The sequence below is a fragment of the Salvelinus alpinus genome, chromosome 22, assembly GCF_045679555.1.
Source record: "Salvelinus alpinus chromosome 22, SLU_Salpinus.1, whole genome shotgun sequence".
Classification (NCBI taxonomy): Eukaryota; Metazoa; Chordata; class Actinopteri; order Salmoniformes; family Salmonidae; genus Salvelinus; species Salvelinus alpinus.
Genome location: NC_092107.1, coordinates 12,217,509 through 12,223,700, shown reverse-complemented (window position 1 = coordinate 12,223,700; position 6,192 = coordinate 12,217,509).

Genomic DNA, 6,192 nt, shown 5'->3' with positions numbered 1-6,192 from the left:
ATTTATTGAAACACAGGGGGAGATGGAGTGCAGGTCAGGGGAAGCTCAGGCGGGTTGCTGGAAACCAGGTGCTGAGGCTGGAGCGAGAGGAGTTGAGACAGTAAGCATGTCCGGAAGGGAATCCAAGGGAGTAGTAGAGTGAGGAATCCAGGACAGAGTAGCAGGATGACGAGACGTTGGACTGGAGACAGGGACCAGTGTCAGAGCAGGCACAACTGTAGCGGAGAGAAAAACAGAATCAGGCAAGGGCAACAGGCACAACAGCATAACAGGATCTGAATAGTAACAAACGGCTAGAACCGTAGACTGACTGAGCAGAGATTACGATCTAGCTGAATGGAAGTGGAAGGGCTGAGTATTTGTAGAGGTCTTGATTATGGAACAGGTTGCAGCTGGTGGGGATCTGCTCTGACTCCAGCACACCTGTCTCCGCCCACACAATCACACACACACACACACACACAGAGCGAGGGAGAGGGAGAGAGTACTGGGAGAGTGGCGGCAGGTCAAGTAGAAACAGGATGAGCAGTAGAGGGTGTTACAGGAGCAGATGTGACATCTAGATCACAAAAGGGCCATTCACTTTTCTGAATCTTTCTCAATATTATAACATTTTTCCTTGCCCACCACTAAATGAATTAGTATAATAAGACTAAGAATTTGATGACAATTGGAGACCTAGTCTACTTCCTACTTTGATGGTAAAACTGCAGAGGGAGCAAATATAAGAGTTGAGAGGCGAAGAAAGAATGCAAACATATTTTTTCTGATGAATTATAACTGATGAGAAACCTTGCAAAAGAGACACAGCACTATTTCACTGTTATTATCTAATAATTAAACTATTTATTTCTGTTTAGGGTTAAGGTTTTGGTTAGCGCCAGTTTCAAGTGTTGACCTAGTCGTGGTGTCCATGGGATGCTGATCAGTCAAGTCTGTAGTAGACCCAGATCTCGCAGGTTGGCATTTATTGTCATGAATCTTGTTCTGGAGGCAGCTCTGGAGAGTGGTTGCTAGCTGGCACAGACACAAAGTCACATAAATCTGATTTTAAACCTAACTGTAACCTTAACCACACTGCCATCCCTAATGCCAAGCCCTAACCTTAAAAAACAATTATATAGCCAATTTAATATATTAAATCTAATATTATGGAAGTCTCGAGGATTTGCTCGCCTGAGGTAGAGTATATCATGAAACGCTGCAGACCACACTATTTACCAAGAAAATTTTCATCTAGATTTTTCATAGCTGTCTATTTACCACCACAAACTGATGCTGGCACTAAGTCCGCACTCAATGAGCTGTATAAGGCCATAAGCAAACAGGAAAACGCTCATCCAGAGGTGGTGCTCCTAGTGGCCGGGGACTTTAATACAGGGAAACTTAAATCCGTTTTACCTCATTTCTACCAGCATGTTAAATGGGCAACCAGAGGGGAAAAAAACTCCAGACCACATTTACTCCACACACAGAGACACGTACAAAGCTCTCCCTCGCCCTCCATTTGGCAAATCTGACCATAGTTATATCCTCCTGATTCCTGCTTACAAGCAAAAACTAAAGCAGGAAGCACCAGTGACTCGGTCAATAAAGAAGTGGTCAGATGACGCAGATGCTAAGCTACAGGACTGTTTTTCTAGCACAGACTGGAATATTTTCTGGTATTCTTCTGATGGCATTGAGGAGTACATCACATTAGTCACTGGCTTCATCAATAAGTACATTGATGACGTCGTCCCCACAGTGACCGTACATACATACCCCAACCAGAAGCCATGGATTACAGGCAACATCCACACTGAGCTAAAGGCTAGAGCTGCCGCATTCAAGGAGCGGGACTCTAACCCGGACGCTTATAAGAAACTATGCCCTCAGACGAACCTTCAAACAGCCAAAGCGTCAATACAGGACTAAAATTGAATCATACTACACCGGCTCCGACACTTGTCGGATGTGGCAGGGCTTGCAAACTATTACGGACTATAAAGGGAAGCACAGTCGTGAGCTGCCCAGTGACACGAGCCTACCAGACGAGCTAAATGCCTTTTATGCTAGCTTTGAGGCAAGCAATACAGAAGCATGCATGAGAGCATCAGCTGTTCGGGATGACTGTGTGATCACGCTCTCCATAGCATCTAATTCCTGAGCGGTATGACGGCCGCGTGGTCCCATGGTGTTTATACTTGCGTACTATTGTTTGTACAGATGAACGTGGTACCTTCAGGCATTTGGAAATTGCTGCCAAGGATGAACCAGACTTGTGGAGGTCTACAATTTTTCTTCTGAGGTCTTGGCTGATTTCATTTGATTTTCCCATGATGTCAAGCAATGAGGCACTGAGTTTGAAGGTAGGCCTTGAAATACATCCACAGGTACACCTCCAACTGACTCAAATTATGTCAATTAGCCTATCAGAAGCTTCTAAAGCCATGACATCATTTTTTGGAATGTTCCAAGCTATTTAAAGGCACAGTCAACTTAGCGTATGTACACTTCTGACACACTGGAATTGTGATACAGTGAATTGTAAGTGAAATAATCTGTCTTTAAACAATTGTTGGAACAATTACTTGTGTCATGCACAAAGTAGATGTCCTAACCAACTTGCCAAAACTATAGTTTGTTAACAGGAAATTTGTGGAGTGGTTGAGAAACTAGTTTTAATGGCTCCAACCTAAGTGTATGTAAACTTACTTCCGACTTCAACTGTATACATAAATAATTGGTGGTGACCCACGGAATTGCAGGACTGATTATGGCAAGCAAATCAGTTTATATTTGCCTTGGCTAGCTAGCTTGCTATGATTTGAATGATGCCAAAACACCAGACCAACAGCATCGGCTTTTTGGCCCCCTGCCCCAGTTCCTAGAGGGAAGTGGACTGTTGTGTGATGGTATTCAGAGGCTCGTATAGGGCTTTTCTGAACCACTGATGAGGTGTGGTGGTCTTATATTGGCACTTTTACAGACTCCGAAGCATCACCAAGATGGGTGCTACATTTCTGTAGTGGATGATCCAGCCTACCTACGGAGGAGGAGCTGTGACTATCGAAGACGACAAGGTGCCCGATGAAGAGCTCCGTGACCTGTCTGTCAGATGTCTCTACCTCCCTGCCTTGCTGTACCATCTATGCTAACCCCTCTTTACTGACTTTATTGTCCCCATGGGGACATTTTGTTGCAGTGTCATGTACACGTTTAAAGTGGCGTTTAAATACAAAACAAATTGACAGTACAACTTTCATAACAGTTACACACCAATAAAAAGAGACAAGCCTGCTGGCCTTACTGGGTTGATAGGAACATTAGCCGAGCTATTTAGGAGGGATATCACACTTGGCACAAATTATTGTCTAGTTCTGTTTTTTCTGCCGAGGGGTGCCCTATACCTGCCCCCAGAGGGCTGTAGTCCAAAGTCAAGATACTACCCATCTGAACTGACCGTTGCCCAAGAACTGTCCTATTCCTTCATTTGTTTTATTAAATAGTTTTTTGTTTATTTTGTTTTTAAAACGACTTTGAGATTCTACTTGTAATGAAAAGCGCTATATAAAATAAATCTATTATTATTATTATTAATGACAACATGACTGAGTGGCGCAGATTACTGTTCAATTTGAGAAGGGCGCTCCCTTACCCTTTTTTACCCATTCACGTCACAGGCCATAGACAGGTGTACCGCGGCTCAGGTTACTAGAACTTTTTCAATGGGAGGGGTAGAGAATACATTCAGGGAAATGCGATGACGTAAAAGCGTAAGAACTGCGATGTTAAGATCAGAGATTAGTCTCCTGAGTATGCAGTACACCTTCATTCGCGGTGTACATACCTACATCACCTGATTGCAAACCAAGTAATCTTACATATAGGTCTTCCTGCTCTCTTGAGGACCTTGCTAATCTCGAAATGGAGTCAGTCGGCAGTGGTGAGCGCTCTAAAGTTGAGCCAGTCAAGGATATTGTGGACCTACCTGCGACGAGAGGTGTGGTAGAGTCTTCCAACATTTGCCATGAGAGTCCTACCAGAGATGATTTTGGACTGGTGGGAGTGAGATTTTGGAAAGAGTTGATTCCTTCTTTTTGGCCAGTCCATACGCTGTGTCATGCTGGGTAAAGGACAAACTGGGAATGATTACATTTGTGAAAGCTTCGAGAAGTGGAATTATTCACAAAAAATGTGTGTATCTGCCTCCCAGATGAAGAGGGCACTTTAAGTCACGCAGCTCGGGGCTCAACCTGTGGTGTGCTTTGCTTTTCCCGTAGCAGGGCGTCACTGAAAGCGGTGGTCAGTGAGGTAGCATTGAGTGTAGAGGTGGATCAAATTAAAAGGAATATTCCTAGTGTTTGTGATGTAGACACGGTGGCAATGGTGAGACTGAGAATACCCTGTCTGTCTTGTTGAGCTTTGACACAGAGTTTCTACCTGATAAGGTCAGGTCAGGATATATTTGCTATTCTGTGAGGGCCTATGTTCTGAACCCGCTTCTTTGCTTTAGGTTTTAAAGACTCGGACATGAGTCCGAGTAGAAGGGAGATCCCACAATGTGAGAAATGTGCAGGAGGGCATAGTCAGAGAGAGTGTACAGTCGGGATAGAGAAAGCACTGTGTGTCAACTGTGGGGGTGCCTATGCAGCTGGGGATCGGAAGTGCCCTGTGAGAGAGAGACAGGTTGATGTTGACTGAGTTCGAGTGGGGCAAAAAGTTTCCTATGCTGAGGTATTGAAGAGAGTAGAGGATAATCCAAGGGTGAGTGAGTCGACTGGGATTCCCCCAGTGAGTAGGCCTGGAGAGAAAGAGCCAGAGAGGATGAGTTTTAGTAAGGTTGGATAGCGTATGCACTGCACTGACGGAGCGGAAATCACAGAAGCTAGATGTGGTAGTTGCAGCAGCAGAGAAATATTTGAGTGTGTGAGATTTTAGTGCAGAAGATCTACAGGAAGGTTTGAGAGAAGGGGCTCCATCCTCCCAGGCAGATGGCCTGGTGTAGGATTGTTTAGAGACATGTAGGGGGATGTGGGGGTTTCTGGATAGTGGATAGGTGCAGGGTTAAATGTTGGTGCAATTTAAGTTATTTCTATTCCCCTTTTCCCTTTTTGGGGAGGGGCTGACCAAAATGTGCAATCTGCACTCCGACCTGCGAAAGGCAGCAATATACAATACAGCGTCTAGTCTGCAGGAAAGCCACACAAGACGGTGTGCTAATACATTCAGTCATTCACAGAGACTGTCTTGTTTACCTTTCCGCTAACCATCGCAGGGGGACTGTAGAAACTATTATCTAAACCGTAATGCAACTCCGATTCATTCCATTTAGATTTATAGACTTAATATTCTGTGTCCAGGATAAATAATTTTACCTAACTCATTCACACTATCACAGGAACAAGAAAAGTTACAGATCCTTCATATTATTCACAGAATCCTGGAACTAATCCTGTAATTATTGGAGCTCTGTTCATGCAGCACATGAAGCCTGTGTACACAGGCCTTTCCTGAAAGAAATGAAGCCTTTCCTGCATGCAGGATGGGTCTTACACCAGCAGAGGTACTGTTTCCAACTGAACTGCCTTGTCATGTTCAAATCAAAATCAAATCAATTGTTATTTGTCACATGCTTCGTAAAGAATTGGTGAAACACTTCCTTATGGGTCCTTTTCCAAAAATGCATAGTTAAAGATAAAGATTTAAAAATACAAATGAAAAATAGAAATAGTGATATGAGGAATAAAAAGACAGTGAATCACGTATGACAATAACGAGTAAAAATAACATGGCTATATACATGGAGTACCAGTACCGAGTTGATGTACAGGGGTACGAGGTAATTCAGGTAGCTATGTACATAGGTAAGGGTAAAGTGAGCAACAGGATAATAGACAGTAGCAGCAGCGTATGCGGTGAGTGTGAAAGTGTGTGTGTGTTAGTGTTTGTGTTGTCAGTATACATGTGAGCGTGTGTAATTTGTGCGTGCGTGCGTGCGCGTGCGTGTGTGTGTGTTGGGGTGTCAGTGTAAGTATGTGTGAGTGTGTGTGTGTATACAGGGACTACCAGTACCAAGTCCAGTGTGTGTGTACATAGATCAGTGCAAGAGAGTTAGTACAAAAAGGAGTAAACGCAGGTAGTCTGGGTAGACATTTGATTAGCTATTTAGCAGTCTTGTTTAGCAGTATTATGGCTTGGGGGTAGAAG